This window comes from Trachypithecus francoisi, unplaced genomic scaffold, assembly GCF_009764315.1.
Source record: "Trachypithecus francoisi isolate TF-2019V2 unplaced genomic scaffold, Tfra_2.0 Lachesis_group19, whole genome shotgun sequence".
Lineage (NCBI taxonomy): Eukaryota > Metazoa > Chordata > Mammalia > Primates > Cercopithecidae > Trachypithecus > Trachypithecus francoisi.
The window spans coordinates 21,273,501-21,297,192 of record NW_022681464.1 but is presented as its reverse complement, the minus strand read 5'-3'; the positions used below and the strand labels follow the sequence as shown (position 1 = coordinate 21,297,192).

General features: G+C 37.6%; 1 protein-coding gene across 18 annotated transcripts in view; it reads left to right on the top strand.

Annotated features, from left to right (window-relative positions):
- DTNA (dystrobrevin alpha) overlaps positions 1-23,692 on the top strand; it is a 401,494-nt gene that overhangs the window by 166,230 nt on the left and 211,572 nt on the right. The gene's annotated exons all lie outside the window — the stretch shown is intronic.

The following is a 23,692-nucleotide window of genomic DNA, read 5'->3' as shown; positions in this document are numbered from 1 at the left end:
CTACAGAAAAAGACTTTTGGTTGTTTCTGCCAAACACATTAATGTTTATAACCTCATTTTTTCATTTCATGTCTATTGGGATATCCTTCACTTTCTTTTTGATGTCTACTCCAGATTAACTTTTACCTACATTCTGTTTTTAGAATTTTTTCAAAGATCTTTTAAAATTATTTCTTTATTTTCCATCGCTTTTTCCTGTCACATAGCCACCTCACTTCAAGATTATGCTATATGTGATCCAAAGCATAGGAAATTGAGGGAAACTTATAAATATACTTTGTTGCTCTGACTTCAGTTTGTATGTGATTGTGGGATAATAATATAAAAATGACATGTGTTTGCCTTCAAATTCCAAGCTGTGAATTGTAATTCCTGGCAGGTATTTCACTTATTCCAAAACTGGTAGTTCACAATCTAGAAAAAAAAAAAAAAAAAAAACTGATGTCTTGGATAAAGTCCTTTACACAGGAGAACTTGAGAGTCAAAAGACTTACATTTGTTTCAAGTTTCTCCGTTGGGCAGATCAGCCAAGCAGATCTCTGATTACACTGCTTTCTGGCACCTGGCACCTGAAAATCCTCACTTCCTGAAAGCCAAGTGTTTGCAGACAAAATGTTGACCTTCCAAGCATCTGGATTTACTGCCAAAACACTAAATAAGAACTACAAGCAGAAAGACCATGAGTCAGTTGAACTCTTCATTTTATTTCAAGGATGAAGTTCCAGATACATGAATCAACTATAAATAGTGAAAGAAATGTGTGGGTGTGGTGAGTGTGTGTGTGCATGTGCATGTTTGTGTGTTGTTGTGCATGTTTGTGTGTTGTTTTTCCTACTTGTAAACACCTGCTTTGTTCCTACTTCTCCTTTTGAGACACAATCTTTTTATAGTAATGGTGGAAATTAGATCCTTTCCTTTTTAGACACACTTAATCATCGTTTGAATTTGAAGCCAATATCTCTACCTCAAAATAGAATGAAAATTCAGTTTCTTAGCCTGTGGCACCTTCGGGCACTCTCTTAGCATTCAGTAAACATTTATTGAGCTTAGAGACAGACACTATACTAGGCCCAGAAGGCAAAGCTGCTGCAATTGGATGTTCTGTCCTAATATTAGTAAATAACATAAAATGAGTGCACTGAATCAGACCCTTTGTCCTGCTAAAACCACACTTTTTCTATTATAGTAGTACTAAGATATGTGTTAATCCAGAATATAGTTATTCTTTTTACTGTCAGATTAAGAATTTACCTCTAATTCTTCATGTACATTAGTAATTTATTATAGTTCTACTACCCTGAATCATTTGAAGGTTTAAAAATTATTTTCTATTTTCAACCCCATCCTACTAATATTAGTAGTACACTACATAAGGTCCCTTTTATGGACCTTACACTTACCTCTTGAAACAACAATAGATTTCTAGTAGATAAGCTCATGTCATCTTTTCCAGACCATTCAAAGCTTTCTAGACTTTATGTCTTCTTTTTGCAAACAAATGCCCCATATTTTTGTAGTCTGTCTTTATACAGCTACCTCCCTATTCTCCTTGGACACTTTGTATATATCTTGTGAGCTGTGGCAACTAGAATTACAAGTGGTATTTAAGATGTAGACACAATGTTTTTGTAAAAATGGCCAGATTTTGTTCATGTATAATTGCATTTATGATATCATTTACTTATTAGCAATACCTTCCTAATAAGATTACGATGAGGATAAAATAAGGTAATACATGGAAAGTATTAGCACAGTGCTTGACATGGTAAACACTCAATAAATGGTAACAGTCATTACTATTTAATTTTGATTTTATAATATTTTAATGGACATACTCCATATGCTAGCCACTTTTGTTTTTTAAATCCTAGGCTTTCCTCATTCAATAATAGAGGATATGCTTGAGTCAGATCAACATTGCTAAGACTCCTTTCTGATCTTGTTTGTTTCATTCACTTAACAAATTAATTTAATTAATATTCCAGGCATTGAGCTATGTACTGGAAATACAGCTGCCAGAAAGGCAAGGTCTCTGCATTCAAAGGGCCTACCATAAAATGGAAAACTAATAATAAAACTTCTTTACGCTGCAATGAGAAGTGCAGAATCAATGGGAGAACACAGAAGGGGAGGCTAACCCAATACAGGGACCATTGTGGTTTCCTGGAAGAAGTGATGTTAAAACTCAGACCTGGGCTGAGCATGGTGACTCACAGTTATAATCCCAACACTTGGGAGGCCGAGGGAAGATTGCTTGAGCCCAGAAATTTGAGACCAATCTGGGCAACACAGCGAGACCCTGTCTCTGCAAAAAATACAAAAATTAACTGGGCATGGTAGCCCACACATATATAGTCCCAGGTACTCAGGAGGCCGAGGTGACAGGATCAATCACTTGAGCCAGGGGGATCAAGGCTACAGTGAGGCATGATCATGCCACTTCACTACAGTGTGGGTGATAGATTGTGGTCCTGTCTCAAAAGAAAGAAAAGGAAGGAATGAAGGGAGGGAGGGAGAGAGGGAAGAAGAAAAGAAAAAAGAAACCACAAAACAGCAACGACGAAAACTGAAACCTGAAGGTGAGTAGGAGTTAGCCAGACAGAGGGCCGGGGAAGGAGGACAAAAGTGGAAAGATTACCAGAAGAAATAGCATGTGTAATACTTGGAGGTGAAAGAAAATACTGTTTATTGAGGAACTGAAAGAAATTCAGCATGAGCTCAGAAATCATCAATGAGTTCTCTTCATCCATCCAATAGCATTCAGTCTTCTTAGCTGGATTTTGTGAAATTTGGCCCTATCCACCTTTCCTATTACTTTCCTCACATACCCCACCCAGTGTTCGTTCCTGCATGCCCAGTTGTTTGCTTATTTCCTTGACTAGAATGTTCTTCCTCAAATTTTAGAATTCAATTCAGGGAGCATTTACTGAGTAACTGGTACATGCCAGGCATTGTGAGCTATCACTCTTCCAATGTCTTTTCTTTTATTCTTTCGATGAAAATGTATTAAGCACCAACATATACAGGGTACCATGCTACTTTTCCAGCACTAGTTTAAATGATACTTCTGTGAAGGTACCCAGATGCTTCAACTGACATAATCTCTTCTAGTTTTCTTCATTCTCTGAAGTCCTAATAACCTAAACGTGCCTCTCTTCTGTCTGTTGCCACTTTTTATACTGCATGACAGCTAAGCAGTTACATGAGTCTGAAATCTCCATGAGACGTCTGTTCTAGGTGACTAAGTCCAGGGATCCAGTCTATCATCATGTAATGCTCATCACCCTGCATTAGCCTTGGAGCTGCAAAGTTCATAGTATATATCCAAATGAGTGGATACATATTCTGAAACTGGATAATGATAATGTTATTTTGGTACTTCCTAATGATCCACATTGCCAGAACAATGACTTTATTTGTCTCAAAGTGATCATATCTGAATCTAGTATAATTTCTCTTAAATGTCACTATTTCCTGCAGGATTCCAAGATTCACATAAAAAACCTGATGGGAGAATAGTATGTTATTACACATTACACATCTAAAATACTTGAAACTGTATCACCACTGCTATCAGTTCCATACTACGCATTTACTCATGCTTTTCATTGATTCTTATAATCATGGTAAATCAAAAAAGGGGGAAAAAAGAATAGGCTTCTACCTGTTGATTGCTAAAAATAAAATTCAGCCTCACATTTAGGATTTCAGTTTTATTGTCCTCTACCTGGATTTATAGCTAATATTTTTAGTGATTGCTTCTGCATTTCCTAGGCACACCAATCTAACTTCTAGCAGGTTCTGTGATTCACAGTGAATACTAAAATTGAATTCTGCTTGTCTCTACAGTGAATACTATAGTTAAGGCTTGATTCTTTCCAGTGTATTATCTATGTGATTGAAAGAGCAAGAAAAACCCTTAACACTAAAGAGTTTTTTAAAAATATCGCTGAGGGTCAGGTGCAGTGGGTCATGCCTGTAATCTCAGCACTTTGGGAGGCTAAGGTGGGCAGATCACTTGAGGTCAGGAGTTTGAGACCAGCCTGGTCAACATGGTGAAAACCCATTTCTACTAAAAATGTAAAAATTAGCTGGGCGTGGTGGCACACACCTGTAGTCCCAGCTACTTGGAGGCTGAGGCATGAGAATCACTTGAACCCAGGAGGCAGAGGTTGCAGTGAGTCAAGATTGTGCCACTGCACTCCAGCTTGGGTGACAGAATGAGACTCCATCTCAAAATAAATAAATAATAAAAATAAAAAATACCACCGAGGACTCCATGCTAAAATACCAAACAGCTTTGAATTGGAGACTCACAAGACAGTATATGTCGTCAGATACATTGTCCCACTTCAGTCTCCTTGTATCTACCCAAAGGGTTTTGATGAGTTTTTCTTGTCAGCCATTTCAAATAATTTGCTAAAGCCAATATTCAGAGTGTTTGTATGAGAGGAAGCCTTGGGACAGGGATAACTCCCCAAGGAACTGTGGATTTATTTATAGGGCTTGGGTGGTCTCAGTAATTCACCTGGTCACCTTACTCAATTTTTTCTCCTGTCATTGGCCAACTGTCTTCCAGCTGGATTAGTGACATTCTCAAATAGCTGATCTGATAGAGCTGTTGCAGATTGACAGGAAGATTTTCACCTTGGAAACGGCACTTTGGAAATGTCCCTGTGACCCCATTTTAATGTAGTTATTTCCCATGCCTTACCTTAGTTGATAATCCTAGAGCTGGTAGAGTAAGTGGTAACTACCAGTTACTGAGTGACAGTCGTGTGCTAGGTACAATACATTCATTATCAAAATCAAAACTCAACATTAAGTAAGCTCTATTATTACCCTTATATTAAAAATGAGGAAACACTTCTAGAGAAAATAAGTCACAGATGGAAGTCCATGCTGTTGGTCACTATGCTGTACTTGCCCGTGTATACTCAGAACATACCCAGTACCTGTAACACTAACTGCAACAAAGCTTAATTGTGAAAGTTAATCTCTTGGGAACATTCTAAAAACATGCTTCATATGGGTACATTCTAAAAACATACCTCTGAATCCAAATGCAGATTTTATAACTTATCTTCCATGTGGGATAATCTGTGTTCCACTGTGTATGTGTTTAGAAAGTGGACTGTAAAAGCTGTGAATAATTTTTTTTTTTTTTTTTTGAGACGGAGTTTGCTCTGTCGCCCAGGCTGGAGTGCAGTGGCGCAATCTTGGCTCACTGCAACCTCCTCCTCCTGGGTTCAAGTGATTCTCCTGCCTCAGCCTCCTGAGTAGCTGGGATTATAGGTGTGTGCCACCACACCCAGCTAATTTTTGTATTTTTCGTGGAGATGGGGTTTCACCATGTTGGCCAAGCTAGTCCTGAACGCCTGACCTCAGGTGATCCACCTGCCTCGGCCTCACAATATGTAGGATTACAGGCGTGAGCCACTGTGCCCAGCCTAAGTTTTTTAATAGGGATAATAATATTAAGGAATTTTTTTTACTAACACATAGTTTTTCAGAACTCCATAACATGCAGGCAATATATGATATTCAATTATTAAATCAGGCAAAAATGTAAACCCCAGTTTAAGTAGACAGGTAAGTAAACTGCTAGGTTCAAGAGGTGACCTTCCCACACTCTGCCTACCTACCCAAGCCCTTTTCTGAATCAGTTATTGGACATATTCACTGCCTCCTCCTCTCTCACATAATTGGTGGTACTTTAGAGTAAGGGGAAGATTAGCATCACCCAAATGTAACTCAGACCATTCCAGCCCACCAGGGCCTCTTCCCCCACCTCCCACCTCCACTTCCCTGCTCAAAGATGCTGAGAATCCTACTTCCTTAACTTTATCTGTTAAAGGAAATGGTGGCTAAAGGCACAACTAAGCAGATGTTTCTGATATTATGTTCACTGGTATTAGCTATTATTAAATGAAAAAGAAAAGTTCTCAGATAGATAAGCAGACTACTGTGCTTTTTACCCTTGTATCTTTCAATTTACTCATGTGTGTTCACTTTTTATCACAGAAATTACATGGATATTAATTTCTAAAAATATCCAAAGGGTAACTGCTCATGTTAAATTGTGTCCTCTTTTCTATAAGTACATAGGTTTGCTATTAATAATTAATAAGATAATAATATTCCTGGCAGCTGGATTGCCCAAGTATTGTTTTAACCAAAGAACTCACTGTATTTGAGCACAATAAAACTCTTATTTTTGTTGGAGTGTGAATGGGCCAGTCCTGCCAGGAGACCCATAACCTTGCTGTGGAGTAGACAGGCTTTAAGGAAAAAGTTAATTGTTCATATATACAAAGAAATTAAGTCTTCATTTTACCTATTCTCTAATTTGTCAACTTTCTCATTCTACCCTTATAAATGAGCACAAAAGGGAGGCTTTACACACATAAACACATGTTTACACACACGTGCACACACCGAGTGATATTTTATTGTCAACTGCTTCTCTTGCTGCAGATGAATGAATCGAATTATGTGAATATATTTTATGTTCTGGACAGTAATCCTGTGGTTTGCATTACAGGATGGTTTATATCATTATCAAATGTTAGCAGTTTATAGGACCCTTTTATCAAGTTATAGTTATAAGTTACTTTTATCTCTTTAATTAAACATGTATCAGTTATGAATTTTATTTCCAATTTTAGTGTTGCTAAACAGTAAGCACAGATGTCAGTCCTGGAAGAGGTAAAGTAAGCCACTCATGAAAGTGATTCATCTTCGTTGAGTCAGTGAAGGCTGGCTATACAGTTTAGTTTTATTTTCTGCACGTTGTCTTGCTAGGAATTGGAAAAACAGAATACCGTAAATGTCTGACAATTGTGTTGTTTTCCTTCTTCTCTGTAGGGGAACAGGGTGCTAAAAAGACTTGAAATGAGCTGCCAGTCACCATTAACCCCTTCCCTTCTGAACTTCCAGGTCAGGGAGCAGTAAAATGCTTTTTACTCTCATATTGAAGTTCTCCTAGCCCTGCCATGTTTCCTAAACCACATTTCACAGATGTCACAAGCTTCAGTGGTGTAATTTTTCTTTGTTAGATTTCTCCAAAAGAGTTTCATTAACAACATATAAACTTTTAGAATATACAGGATTCGTTATTTAAAATTTCTTGGTTACAAAAACTGAAACAAAGAGAAGAGAAAATTATAGTTGTTAGATGTTGAGATGCTTTTTTAAAACGTAGTAATACAGTTACCTAAAAATTTAGTGAAATGATGTTAATAGTCCAATAGTCTATTTTACATAATCTTTTTATAGTTGCATAGCCTTTGTTTGTTTGAGACAGTGTCTTGTTCTGTCACCCAGGATGAGGTTCAGTCGCATGATCTTGGCTCACTGCAAGCTCCACCTCCTAGGCTCAAGCGATTCTCATGCCTCAGCCTTCCAAGTAGCTGGGACTATCGGTGTGCACCACTATGCATGGCTAATTTTTTGTATTTTCAGTAGAGACAAGGTTTCATCATGTTGCCCACGATGGTCTCAAAATCCTGAGCTCAGACAATCTATCTACCTCAGACTTCCAAAGTGCTAGGACTAGGCATGAGCCACTGCACCTGGTCATATTTGTAAAGTCTTAATCAACATTTTTTTATCCCCTATCTTTGGAATCAGATAATGTAAGGTTGTTATTCTAAAAACACTGGAAGCTTGTCATAGCTTGCTTTAACTTTTCTTGCTTTTGTGTATTTACCAACTATGGTAATTTTTGGTATTGCTCAGCAACACTTGTCAAGAATTTGAATTTTTTTAAAACTTGTCAAAAAGCAAACTGTGTTATAAATCAGTCAGTTTGCTTTCATTGTCCAAACTGAAAGAGTTCATAAACAATTTCCTTAGAGTGGTAGAAGTAATCTATTTTTATTTATCATGTAAATGCTTCTATTGTAATACAATGTCTTTTTTAATAAGAAAGCAAAAATATATTTTAAAAACCATTAGAATACCAACCAGTGAATTTTTCTTTAAAATATTTTTATAACTTTAAATGGATACACTAGATTTTTCATACCTCACTCTCCATTTAGACAAGGAAGACTACTAAACAGAGATTTTAGGGGAAAACCATGAGCCGTTCTCTGATAGAAGTGTATCCAAATTTCAGTTTCTGAATTTGAGGGATGAAATTAGGTTATGCATTTGGGAAGGAGGGGAGACATCTTTCATATTATGAAAAATAATCTGAAGAATTTCACGCTTTCTTCCAAATAGTTCAGGAGCCACACACACTGCCATCTTCGTATTGCTAGAATACACCTTTGGACAATCATTCAGGAAGGCGCGGCCACTATTAATGAAACCTCCACTCAGCTACTTGCTTTCCAGCTTTGCTCATAAAAATTAAAGTCAATAGTTAAAGTTAAAATGGATGAAAGAGAAATTTCAGGAGAATTGGCTGACTTCAGAGTCTCAAATTGGCATCTGTTTGACTCCAAAACTCCAAAGTCTTCAAAGTAGATATTGGCTAAGAAGAAGATGAAAGAAACTGACTAACGAAACTGATTCAAGCACTGAAACTAAAAAGGAGAGAGCATGCAGCAGGATACAGGAGAAAGGCTACTAGGAATCCCTGAACACTAGTCAGAATTTAGGGGGATAATTTACTAACAGTGACAAATCAGACTCAAACTCAAAGCACAAAAACATAGTCAAGCAAATCTAGAAATTAGAATCAGTAGCTGATTAAACAGCCAAATTAGTATCCACATTTTGCTTTTATCAAAATCCTTTTGTTTCTTTGTTTGTTTTTTGAGACAAGGTCTGGTTCTATCACCCAGGCTGGAGTGCAGTGGCGTGATCTCGGCTCATTGCAACCTCTGCCCCTCAGGTTCAAGTGACTGTCATGTCTCAGCCTCCCGCGTAGCTGGGACAGCAGGTGTGTACCACCATATCTGGCTAATTTTTTGTAGTTTTGTAGAGATGGGGTTTTGCCATGTTGCCCAAGCTGGTCTCAAACTCCTGACCTCAAGCAGTCCACCTGCTTTGGTTTACCAAAGTGCCGGATTACAGGCTTGAGCCACTGCACGTGGCCTTTATCAAAATCCTTATTAAGTCAAAGTTTTAGCCCAATATGTTATAATACTGTCTTGATCACCACCACCAAAGCAGCCTTAAGAGCATTCAAGTCTAAAACAGAACAGGAAAGTCCAGAGAACAACACTAATTTATTTCTACAGAGCTCATTTTGTTCTTCTATGAGAGTGTCATTTCTCAGCATCTTGAACAGTGCCCTTTCTTTCTTAATAAAATGGCCAGAATTAAATAAATATGGCTGACATTCTTTCTCCACTGTACCCACAGCTGAGGCCTAATGACAATTCAGGGTAGAATATCTTTCAGTGCTATGGACTATGTTGCACTGTTCTTTAGCTTAGAGAATGGGGATCTTCAAATCAGCACCTTAAGTGGAATTTCACAGCCTCCATTTTTAAAACACCTACTGTCTTCCTACCCATTTACTGTACACACGTGTGTGTGTTTGTGTGCATGCGTGTGTGTGTTATGACTGGAAGGAGATGATATCAAATATCTTCCTTTAAAGTAGTACTATCCAATAGAAACAGGATGCAAGCCATATATGTAATTATAAATTTTCTAGTAGCCACATTAAAAAAGGAAAAACAAACAGGTGAAATTAATCTAAATATATTTTACTTAGTCCAATATATCAAAAATATTATTTCAACATGTAACTAATATAAAAAGTTATTAATGAGGTCTTTTTATTCCTTTTTTGTACTGTATGCTTGAAATCCTGTATAGATTTTATACTTCCAACACATCTTGATTTGGGCTAGCCACATTTCAGCTGCTCAGTAGCCACATGTAGCCAATGACTACTGGACTGGACAGCCCAGGTATAAGGCAGGCACTTCTTTGTACAACAATATCTTACTTGAAATGCCTAGCTTCAGATATTTCAGCTCTCAGTTTGAACTTGTTTTTCCTTACAGAAGAAATCCATATGTATAAATATTTCAGTCTAGATTCTTACACGTACACACACACACACACTCATTTAACATCTGGGTTTTAACAACCTATCCTGATCTTCTAAATAAACCTGAAAAATAAAATGTTTCCTCTCACCAACCCTTTCTGAAGGAGCATGTGAGCCTGTTATCTTGCGCATTAACCGGTGACCGTATTTAGTGTTGTCAGAGCTGCTGACTCATTGCCTGTGAATGGCCCTGCTGCCAGTGGTGATTGTTTGACAGAATGCCAGTAATGGCTGCCAAGGGCTGCTGAAAAGCTGACCTTGTAACAACATCCACATTCTTTTGGCTGCTTTTGCTGACATACTCTCAACTCAAAAACTGTTTTCAAAACAAAAGTATAATGAAGTATTGAGCCTTTAAAAGCGATTGTATTTCAGTTCTTTAAATTATCTGAGTGTATGAAGGAGGGCAGAAGGCAAAGAAATGAGTATAAAGGGAGGGAATCATCCTTGAAAGTCGACATTTGACCTACAGGCATATACTTGGGTAGTGTTCTAAGACAGCATGGGCATCCAAATGAAGCAAAGCTGTGTAAACTAAAAATAAAATTCTAAGCCCCCCAACTATCTGAATGGACCTCTCCTCTCAGCCAAGGGCATTCCAAAGTTAACCTGAAAAACTAGTTCAGGCCATGAGAGGTAGTGGGGGGTCAGACATGCCTCATTATACTCTCCTCCCTTTGGAATTCAGGCACCACTGACCAGCATTAACATTAAAACAGAGATCTTAAGACTTGTTGTAGCAATAGGTCACCAAATTCAAGCCTGATCTAGTATAGCATCACCTGACAGACAGCAGGCCCTGAAAGATATCGAAGTATTTTACTCTAAGACATATGTATTTGACATATTTTGAAATAGCCCTGCATAGCTATTGCTTATAGGGAAAATCTGCATTCTGTAGAGAATCCCCTTCCCTTTCCAGGTGTTTTTTTCTCATCCAGGAGAGAATCAACTAAGAGTCTGGCACCTTTTAAGTCTGATAAGAAACATTTATAATCTAATCTCTCTGAAGCCTGTTACCTGGAGACTTCTTCTGCATAATAAGAACTTTGATCCCTAAAACCCCTTATCTTAGCCCAGACATTCCCTTCTGTTGATTCCAGGTCTTTAGACAATAACTTAAGTCTTCCAACCAATTGCCAATTAGAAATCTTTGAATCTACCTATGACCTTGAAGCTCCCCACCCCTGCTTTGAGTTGTGCCACCTTTCCTGACCCAACCAATGTACATCTTACGTGTATTGATTGATGTCTTATGTCTCCCTGAAATGTATAAAACTAAGCTGTAGCCTGACTACTTTGGGCACATGCTCTTAGGAGACAGAGCTGTGTCACTGACCATTGCCTACTCATATTTGGCTCAAAATTTATCTTTTCAAATGTTTTTCAGAGTTTGGCTCTTTTTGTCAACAACTATTATGATATCTACTTTTTATCTTTCACAGTATCATTTATTAGCTCTGTGTTACTAACCTATTTGAAATTCTGTTTATTTGCAAAATGTATTCCATTCTCCACCCTGAAAACATTTTCCCCAAGTGAAGCTTCTAAACAAAGAATATGAGATGCTCTCCATTAATTAATAAGAGCTAAGGTACTATTAAATACTTAAAACAGGGATCAAATTAGCAGTACTTACTAGATACTGCTCTAGCTAGTGGATACATTGATCATTCACACTATACTCAACTTTACCCATAAAATTTAATGTTTGCTTTCCAGCTGCAGTATGTATTGATGGCCCTGCCTCCTGTTAGAGTACAAGTTTTCAGATTCTTCTCTTTTTCTGGTGACGAGGTCTGGAACGCTTAAGTCTTCTAAATTCCTACTTGGGCTGATATCCCTGCTCCCTCTTTCTGGCTTCTTTTACCCCAGAGTCTAATCTGCACTGGTAATAATATTTCCTTTCAGTTCACATCTCACACATAATAGCCAGAGTCTGTTTTGCTAATTTTAATCAGACAAAGGATGAGTTTCACATAAATGAGTTTTCAATGAACAGGATGAAGGAGCATTCAGCTAGTTGTTTTGGCATATTTTTACCACTAGAGGGAGATAAAGGCGCCTCTCCATCCCCTATTCCCACTCTCTTTGCACCAAGATAGGAGAGGTGACAGAGGTTTTAAGTGCAGAGGATAATGGTGAGTGAGATCATGGAGGGAAATTAAGTTATATATTTGGAGAAATCAAAAATGTGGCAGCTTGCAAACCCTGCCAGCATGTTTCATGTGGCCTACCCAGTTTGGGGCAACATTTATAAATTGGAAAATTTCATATAAATGTCTGGATTTCCATCCTGAACTTGAAAATAGAAAGATGTGGCCACGCTGTATATCCACGCCCCTGTGTGGCAGTCAGAGGGAGCTTCTCTCTATAAACAAGGCACACACTCTTCATTTCAACTCCATCACTATCACTCTCTTTTTCTAACACCAAGATTAAATGTAAGCTGTTACTTATTATCAAGCTTGCACCATTTTGTTGTTAAGGACTGTTTTTTTGTTTTGTTTTTTCTTTTAATTTTTGTACTCAAGTCAAAGATGGTAAAAATAGCAAGCAAGCCTCTTGTAATTTCAAGGAAAATGAGGGAGAACACATTTCTTGGAGACAGTAGAAAATATTCCTAAGAGTAAAATATGCAAGCACAATGTGACTGATCTCCTTGACTTACACTTACCTGTTTCCCTCATTTACATCAGCTGTATGTCCCTATGAGCTTAGCATAACCCTTTGGAAATACCTGCTTCCCAAACATGCTATGGCAGGAAGAAGATCAGAGACTGGGCGATCCTAAGACCCAGTCAAATACCATCTCTCAGTTATCCCCACTAACCAATGACTGAGAAATGTCTCTCATGACTGATTACCCAAGGATTTGCAAAATTGACAGGTGAGGGACAAAATCTCAGTCTTGCTCAAAATAGCAGGAAAAACATATCTGCATGTAGCTTGTACTCACGGAAGAATTGCAGAACTAAAATTTGGATTTAGGTAGGATAAGTTCCAACACACAGCTGATATTCTGATTTACTCATATCATTGCTTCTTGATCTGAAAAAGAAATACTATAAATAGTAGTAATCAGAGCTAACATCTGTTGAGTTGACAGTTGTGTCAGACTCTGTGCTAAGTGATATCCTTTAACCCTGAGGAACCAACTGTGTTATTCAACCTCAGAGACTTGTCTCAGCCACCTTAATACATGCCCTTCCTTTTAGGACAATGGTTCTCAAAATGAAGACACTTTCACACGATTCTTGAGGTTAAAACTATTTTAATAACAACTAACATATTATTTGCCCTTTTCAGTATGTGGACATTCACACAGATGTGCAAAAGTAATGGTAAGTAAAACTGCTGGAACCTCATTACTAGAGGTTGAAGGCAATGGCACCAAGCTCTACTGGTAGTTATATTTCTTCACTCCCATGCACTTCCAGTGAAAAACAAAGCAAGCAACAGCATGTTATTAAGTCTTGGAAGTGTAAATGATGTTATTTTTTATTTATTTTTACATTTTATTTTTTTGAGACAAGCTCTCAGTCTGTCTTCCAAGCGGGAGTTCATTGGCACAATCGTGGCTCACTACAGCCGTGAACCCCTGGTCTCAAGCGATCCTGCTATCCTAAGGTGCTGGGACTACGTACAGGTGCATGCTAATTTTTTCTTTTTTTGTAGAAACAAGGTCTTGATATGTCTTGCTATGCCCAGGCTGGTCTTGAACTCCCAGGCTCAAGCGATCCTCCTGCCTTGGCCTCCCAAAGTGTTGGGATTACAAGCATGAGCCACCATGCCTGGTCACATCTTTTTAATAGTGCAAGGAAATGGGAAGTATGCATAAAGCACTTTGGAAATATGTTGAAGTGCAACAGTTGTCTCCAGGTATTATTGTTCAAGGTACAAGTGGAACTAGTCACTTCTTTCATAGAACATTTTTGTTTAAAAGAACAATGAGCAGACAAACTATGATTATTTCAGCAGGGGTATTTGACAAATTTTTTTTGAAAATGAGTGAAGTAAGTTTGTCGCTTCAGAAAAAACAACAGACAGGAATTTCTGACAATGATAAAATTCAAACTTTCAAGTAGAAATTAGAATTTTGGAAAGCCTACATCTGCCACTATAAGCTTGACAGCTTCTCAGTACCTTTCTGATGAGACTCGTGGTGATATTAACAAAAGTAATTTTTTGTTATTGAAAATAAAATGTAAACATTTGGAAGATCTGCTTTACTAAGTGAGCCAGAACAATTCATTTTGTCATAAAATCATATATAGATTTTTTTTAAAAACTATACCAAGTATGAGACAGATAATTGAGTTTACTGTAATAGATATGATATGTTTCAGATTCCACATTCCATTTTTAAGGAAGAATCAGTTGTTGAATTTCACTGTTGTATCAAAGAAAACTGTCCATAATAATCTGAAAGGCTATGAAAAGACTCTGCCATTTCAAACTACATGTCTATGTGAGCCTGGAGTTTCTTCATATTTGTCAATATATGTCAAAACATATTCCAGTAGATTAAATGCAGAAGCAGAGATGTAAATCTGGCTATCTTCCACCAAGCCAGATATTAGGGGATTTCCAAAAAATGTAAAACCATGCTTATCACCAAAATTTTGTCTTGGAAAATATTTCTATTTTATTAAAAATATATATTATTTATGTCACATGTAATGGGTTTATCATTGTCACATAAATGAATTTATACACCAATTATTTTAAGATGCTCCAATAATGTAGTTTATTAAATCAATTTTAAACATATAATGAGAATCAAGGGAGGAAAGATGGGGTGGATTAATGCACTTAGAATAGTATGCAAGTGGGATAAAATGAACTCCACAACCTGAATGCTGGGTTATACAATGTCCATATGTCTCGTTTCTGCTACACTAGCCTTCCAAACTGGTGGTGTGGTTATGGGGTGAGAATAGGGTTTGAGGAAGGGTTCTAAACAGACAGGTGGAAGGTGTCTGGGGGACAGACTAGGTCTATCACAGAGATACAAGGGCAAGTACACGTATCAATAGCTTTAACTTTCCATTAGCTTGCCAAGTAGCTTTGGGTTTTATCTGCAGTGAATTTATAAATAAATATTTTTAAAGTTTGTAAGTTTTCATTTCTAATAGGGTAAATATTGATAGGTATAACAAACAAACAAAAGCTCTTGGGGTCTTCAGAACAAAAAGTTTAAAAACCTCTGATGTAGGATACGGGATCACTTTTTTTAACCCCAAAGTAGCAAGGCAATTTATTGATACCAAATTAAATGATTTATCTTCTATCTTCTCCTCCTTCTTCTCCTTCTCCTTCTCCTTCTCCTTCTTCTTCTTCTTCTTCTTCTTCTTCTTCTTCTTCCTTTTCTTCTTCTTCTTCCTTTTCTTTTCTTTTTTTTTTTTTAAAGGTACTCATCTCCCCAGAGTCAGATGAAAATGCTAAGTCAAGCTCTCAGTAACCCTCAGGTGGCTGCTAAGGCATATGTCATATGCAAGGCCACCAGTTAAGGTACAAAGACACCACTAACAGCAAGACCTGAGCATTCGTTCCCAGAATTAGATGCTTCTGTCTTTTTATGATTTCCAGTAAAAGTATCTCTTTGTCTAAGAAAACAACCACCCTTATTTTGCACACAAGTATTTTTTTCTTTAGGGAAACAAGATATACATTACAAACAATGACAACAAAATAGTAAGAATCTGATTTTCATGCCTAAGAGTTTGTCAGTGAAATTGTGTCCAAATAACTGCTACATTTGCATACACGTTTTTTATGAAAGCAAGCTTTATGATTGGGGTTTAATGCATATTAGAGAAGAATGATGTTTAAAAATGTGGAATTACATATGCTCAGTACAAACGTAATTCATTATATTTGTGGGAAGTACGGTACTCTGCTTGCAAACATTTTCTCTCCTCTCCACTCACCCTGTTTTTTGTGTTATTAATGTAACTGATGGAGTTCCTACAAAATCTTTTTTTGTTTTGCCTTTTTTGTTCTATATCTAGTTTTATAAGGTTTTATCCTTTCTTTATTTCTTCCTTCCTTCCTTCTTTTCTAATTGAACTTTACATCATAGTATCAACAGACAGTTATACCAGATCACACTGTATCAGTCTCTTAGAAGTGTGCAGTGGGCTTCTCTAACAAATGAATGCATGGAAATTATGAGCAAAATCATGATCACACAGTATCAGAGATATTTCAATAGACTCTATGGTATACCTGCTTGCAGGTAACTACAAATATGGCTTTTTAAAAGCCAGTTAGACCAACCTTTGACACATTTTTACTTAACCTGCAAAATTCAATTTAATTCTTTTTTTGGCCAATTTGGTGGGTGTAATGAGATGCAGGAGACAAAAGACTGCACTTGGGAAAACATTTTTTTTTGTCCTGATCAGCAAAAATACATGAATCTTTCTGCCTTGGAATTAATTTCAACATGGAGAATGTAAAGGTTTAATGAGATTCATCACTGTGGGGTGGCCTTTATCTATACTTGGTTTTAGTTGCTCCCTACTTACATTCATAAAAGGAGATTTTCATCTAAGAAAACCTGAGATACTTACGTTTAGTGATTATTTGTGTAGGTAAAAACACAATGAGACTCTCATTGGTTTCTCAATTGTATTTTTTAAAAAGATACAAAATGAGATAATCACTCCCTTTAAAAGTGTATTCTAAGAAAGTGACTCCTATTTTTCTGATATTTTGGTATGCCTGAGTTTTGTACAGTAGCAATTTCTATAACAAAATAAACCTTAATATAAAAATAAAATAGTGAGTTACTGCTTTACCCTGAAATGTAGCTGACACACGTTCTGTGTGAATGTGTGTATAAAGTACGTGAATGAAATAAAGGATCATTCAGCCACTACTGATGTCTCAGATCTTCATATGTATCATATCCTTTAATGAGCAAGTTGAATAAAAATAATTTCATAGCCATAAACGGAGGAAGTATTCATGCTGAATATGTATAGATTGCTAATAGGACATAAAAGTTTCAAATATTAAAACAAAATTGTATATAGTTTACAGTCCCTCAACTACTTCCTTACAAATTATGATGTGTGTGTATATATGCACAAACATATGCCTTTGTGTGTGTGTGTGTGTGTAACTGGAAGTAAATGTATAAAAGCTTCATGGGGTTTCCTGTGAGGTGGAATGTGGGTGATACTAATTTTCTTCACAATTTATCATATTTTCCACATTTCCTAAAAGGAAGGTTACTTTGATTAAAACACACACACACACACACATGCACTTTAAAAACTCCATGTTTCTTGTCTCATCTATTTTTAATAAAACTTGATTTTTAATAAGTATTAGCATGTAAGCCAATTATTTTTACATTTTGTTTATTTGTTTGTTTTTTGAGACAGGGTCTCACTCTGTCACCCAGGCTGAAATGCAGTGGCACAATCTTGGCTCACTGCAACCTTCGCCTCCTGGGCTCAGGTTATCTCCCATCTCAGCCTTCCGAGCAGCTGGGACCACAGGTATGCACCACTACGCCCAGCTAATTTTTGTATTATTATTATTTTTTTTATTTCTACAAAATTTCTGAGATACTTAAGTAAAGTACACTTAATCAGTGGGGTTTTGTCATGTTGCCCAGGCTGGTCTCGAACTCCTGGGCTCAAGGGATCTTCTTGCCTTGGCCTCTGAAAGTGCTGAGATTATAGGCATGAGCCACCTTACCTTTTAAAAATGCAAGTATCATCTCGATAACCAACTGTCTTAACCTTACAATAAAATGCAACAGAAAGATACACAGAGCCAGTCTTTCAGAAATAAAAAAAAAAAAATGCTGTGCAAGAAACAGCTGGTAAATCCTTTATAAACCACCTTCATTTTTCTCAGCACCTTTAAAACAGTTGACTGGATACCCAGCTGAACTGATATTGACAGGCAGGCCATCATATTATTTCTTAAGTGTTCCTGAATGTCAGCAGGTCTTCGGCTTTGTGGCATGAAAAATTCTACATTCTTTGCTGAAGGTATATATTTTTTCCTATTGACAGCTATTTTCTACAAATATTGTTCTCTCTGCCTTATCTTACTTTAACCTAAGTGATAAGGTACAACTTTTTATCCACTTCTATTGACGAAATATTAAGAATAAAACCGAATTCTCTGCTACTATCTTATACTTCTCAAATATCTTCTTGCTGTCTCATTAAATTTTATCAGAGATAAGTATTAAAGTAGGTATCTGAAAAGTGAGGCACAGTAGTGGCCTATATGGATACCCGGAATTTTGAAGTACACACATGTTTCTGCAGTCATTGGGCTGTGATTTGATGGAAACAAATTATAGATGCACAACCTCTTCTGAGATTAGATTAATTTCCCTGATTATTTGTCCAAAGATTTAAAAACTTCACAGAAATGAGGTTGCCGCCCAGCATAGGAGCTGATGCAGCCAGTCTCAATGGCACTTTCCTTCGGGCCCAGAATCCCTAATGGGAGAGGCCCGCCTGACTGAGTGATCTTGCCCTTCTGCGAAGGTGCCACACTGGATGTGAACAACTAAACTGTCACAGCCACAGCCCCTTTATCCTAGGGGCTTGAAGAAATAAGCTATGCCCTTAATAGGAAGTAAAGACACCCAAGACATTTCTGTCTCTCACACTGAGCTCTGTGTCAACAAGAACAAGTCCTTAAAATAGAGAGGATGCCTAAGCATCCAATAGCACTAATTCTGTTTCCAGCTTTTAACTGTCCAAAAAGCCCATTTCTCAGCCGTCCTCTCCGTGACTCTGACTTAATATCCTTGTGTCTGGGGTGATTCTGGGTTTAGTCCAAGGGCCATGATTCCAAATCCATTTTACTACAACTTTCTAAGCCACTTTGACGTTCTTAGGCTGATAACTAATAATCTGGTGAAATTACTTGAGTAAGTTTATACTGCAACTCTGTACAGGAACCAGATGTGAAAACACGAGTTTTGTGTTTGCTAACTGTTCCACCATCAATCATTTATTCAAACAAGCATTTAGTGATGATGGCTATTCATCATTAAAAATTATGTGCTAGAGATGATGAAGAAACAAGCAATAAGTCTCTGCCCAGAGTTGCACATATTCTTATAAAGGGATAAGAAAATTCACGGTAATTTAAAATGATAACAGGTGCTGCAATGAAAGACCTCCCAAGAGTGGTGTGGCAGCGCTAAGGACTGGAATACAGAGAGGGTCTAAGAGCACAGCTGGGAGGTGCAGGAAGGAATTCACGTGGTATATAGAGTTGGAGGAAGCTTCAAAAGGGGAATTAGACTTACCTTGTTCAACTTCAGAGGTCTGGATGGGACCTGTAGTAAAATTACAGAATAGTATTAGGACTCAAAGGAACTCGGACCACCTACCAGGGTATCTCAATCTGGGTACAATCAACATTTTGGACTGTTCATTATTTGGCTGGGGTTTGGGGGGTGGTAGTCCTGTGAATTTCCAGATGTTCAGCAGCATCCTGACCTGTACCTACTAGATGCCAGTGCATGTACCCACCCTGCACAACCAAAAATGTCTCCAGACATTGTCATGTATTCCCTGGGGGCAAAATCACCCAGACTGAGAACCACTGAACAAAAGTCATACCCTCAAAAGAAGTCCTGGAGAGCACCTTTTTATTCCTCCTTTTAATATTTAGGCTACCCATTCTTGAATAATAATGAAAGTAGCTAAAATTTCTGCTTGGATTCCTTATATTTTTAGTGTGAATAAAATAATCATGAATTCTTCAGATTGTGATGAAATTATTTTTAATATGGTGCAAGTTCACAGGGGTAAGAGAAAGGAAATTGAACCAAATGTTTATAAGAAAAAGAAGACAAATTTTAAAATAAGAAAGTGTAATAGGATTTTTCTTTTACTACATTCTTGCTAGTTAATCATATATTTCACCCTATCTTGTTTATTCTAGGGTATGTATAAATAAAATCATCTAGAAGCTTTAATATGACTTGCAAATCTTTGTGCGAAAGAAAAATACAAACTTCTTGGATTTAAATTTGGTGACAACCAAAACTATACGTTCATTCATACATTTATTTGTTCATACAATAAATATGACTGCAGGCATACTATGTGCCAGCCATCATTCTAAGCATCAGGTGCACAACAATGAAAAAAGTTCCTGCCTTTGTGGAGCTATATTCTGGTGTGAAGAGACAATGAATAAATAATAATCAGGTAGTGGCAGTACAGAGGAATATATCAAAATAAACAATAGAGAGTGAGGACAGAGTGCTATTTATGGTAGGAACATCAGTCCAAGCATAAATAGGAATAATAACACAAAGGTTAACTCTTCTCCGGTCTAATACTTGGCTAGGTCCCACAGAATCTGGGTTGAGAGGACTACATATCCCAACTTGTGTATAATAAATGTATGATAAACATGTATGCTTTACCAAATCCTACCACTGCAAATGATTATTGAGCCTCTATTTAAATTGATATCATTGATATGAAGATCACTACCTTTTTAGGTGGCCCGTTCTGTTTTTGTGTCCTCCAATTTGAGGGAGTCCTCTTATTAAGCAAAAATGTGACTCCTGCAACTTCCATCCAACCTATTTGCCTAAAATGCAGCACCCAAAATAAATGAAGTACTTCTTTCTTTATGGTACTCTGTGGTAAGACACTGGCTCCTAACTCCAATCCAGACCCTGGTTGAAAGGTTTTCTGGGAGCTTAGTAAAGAATACAATATTTTTATTTTATACCATGACACTAAAATTTAATTTCTAACCACAAGTCAGCCTTCCTAGAATTTAAGTTAGCTGACCTGTAATTTAAATAAGAATTTAAAGAGAGAAGGGGCCAGGCACGGTGGTTCATGCCTGTAATCCCACCACGTTGGGAGGCTGAGGCGGGCGGATTGTTTGAGCTCAGATGTTCGAGACCAGCCTGGGCAACATAGCAAAATCTCATCTCCAAAAAATACAAAAATTAACTGAGTGTGGTGCTGAGCACCTGCAATCCCAGCTACTCAGGAGACGGGAAGATTGCTTGAGCCTGAGGAGTTTGAGGCTGCAGTGAGCCACAATCATGCCACTGTACTCAGTATGGGTGAGAGAGCAAGACTTTGTCTCAAATAGAGAGAGAATGGAGAAAGGTATCATTTTTATTCCCACCCAATGTTCATGTGACAATTTTGCTTTGCAAGTGTCCGGTAGGCTGCAGGAAGAGTACAGTAGGATTGATGCCTTTAATTCACTAGCTGCTTGGGAAGCTGCCACCCTCAGGTGAAAGAAAGAGTAGAAAGAATTGAGGATATTTAACTCCGCATACTCTGGAGTTGCCATGCAGGATAGAAGCCAAGAATGGTAGGGATGGATCTGCCTCCAGATTAGACAACTAACTTCTTTTAATCACTATCTGTGATATATGGGGTGAAATGGGGCCACTTCTTGGTAGAAGAGGAACAGCAGAATCTAAAGCTGGCTTGTGATCCAGAGACCACCCAAGGTGCAACTTTTATGAATCATAGATCCTGGTCAAGATGTCAACCTGGACCACCCATGTGGTACTTTAACACAGTGTCTCTATCTGAGCATTGTTTAGGCTCCCTCCAAATCTACTGCAGTCTGGAGTAACCCATTGGACCTGCACAAAAAAAAAAAAAAAGAAATATGCAAGTCATCCTTCCCAAAATTGTCAGGTACAGGAGCAACAACCAGCAGCCAAATCCTAAGAGGTCCCTAGAACAATACCAAGTGATTTCTTGAGTGATTGTACATCACCAGATAGAGCAGGATATAAGTTTATCTCACTTTATTATATACATAGATATAGCCTAAGGTGAAAATATAATACGTTAGATTGTATGCAATTTTCATTTCTTTCCAGGTACTATGGCTTAGAGAGCTGTATTCATGAGGAGAAATATTTTTAATATATAACTTATTCTCAGATACATAGGTCTAATCTACTCTAACTCCAATTTTAAAAGAAATAATAGCATGTACTTTAAGAAACAAAAAATATCTGAAAGTACTACTGTGGTAATAATACATTTAATTCAAAGAATGTCAAACAGATGTGTGTGCCTAGAATCATAGCACGGGGAAAGACTGTTGGGTCCACATGTCACAGAACAGTGGTTAATTGTGTAGTGAAAGTCTCTTTGTATCATATTAAATTGTATTAGGTGATTCTCACACTACTATAAAGAACTGCCCATAACTGGGTAATTTATAAAGGAAATAAGTATAATTGACTCAGTTCCAGATGGCTGGTGAGGCCTCAGGAAACTTACAATCATGGTGGAAGTGGAAGCAAACACGTCCTTCTTCATGTGGCAGCAAGAGAGAGAATTGCCGAGCAAAGAGGGAAAAGCCCCTATACTATCACAAGAACAGCATGGGGATAATAGCCTCCATGAGTCAATTATCTCCTATTGGGCCCCTCCCATGATATGTGGGGATTATGAGAGCTACAAGTCAAGATGAGATTTGGGTGGGGACACAGCAAAACCATATCATAAATAAACCTCACGTAATAATGAACATGTCTGATAACTTAGATAAGAGGAAGGGGAAGATTTTGTTATAGAATTTTCTTTATGTACCTCAAATCATAGGAAGCCTGAACCCAGTCATGAAAGCTAAAATAATTATTGTGTTCATTTTAGGTAACCTGGGTTGGGAGAGGAAAGCATGGGTTGGGAGTCAGAAGCAGAAGGCACCCATCACTCAGCAAAGGTGCAGAGCTGGGTTCCTTCCATCCCTTCCCTTTCCATCCCCACTGCCACCAGATGCTTTGTCCCTTTTACTTTACTGTGTCCCTCCTCCCCACACTTTTCCTTCATCTTAGCATGAGATTCCCTAAGCTTCAAATTTTTGCTGCTTCAAGCCATCTGGCACCTGGGATAGTAACACCCAGCCTGTTTGTTCACAGGGAGAAGCAAGGAGGAAAGGGTGAGGAGGAAGAGAACACTGGGGAGGACTGGCTGAGGGGAGATGATGAGTGGGGTGCCTGGGTCACTCCCAGGCATAGAGTTGGGGATCTTGGGCATTGGCGAGGGCAGTCTGGAGCTGTGTCTTTCAGTTCTCATTTAGAAATTTTCTCAGAAGGCAAAAGCATATAAAATCATTCAGCTTAGTTAAGAAAAATGAACAGCCAATCTTGTGAAATATTTACAATTTATATATTATTACTATACAACATAATCATATGGATTATTAAGTAACATTAGGTTGCCTTTGTAGTCCACCTTGTTATAGTCCACCCTTACAGGGTATCTACTTATGACTGCTCAAGCTCAATCCATCAGAGGAAATATTAGTCCAAGGATTCTGATCTTAGTAGTACTTTACTTGGCTTTAGTAAAAATTATGGCAATAAAATATTCCAGAAAACTATCTACTTGGAAAACAAAGAAGATTCCATGTTTTCCCATTTCTGGTTTTTCAGTCAACTAAATCCATAGAGCTATATCGGGAACCCAAGGTTCCAGGTCACTCTCTATCTTTAACCAGCTTTTAAATCTTGGATGATCACTTCATCCCTCTGGGACTCACTGTCCTCATCAGTGAAATGACTTCTACCATAAATGTCTATTTTTATAAATATTTCTTATACCAAATGAAAAGCAAAGTTCCAAATTGCATACGTTATTAATAGAGGATATGGGGATTTATAAAATATCATAT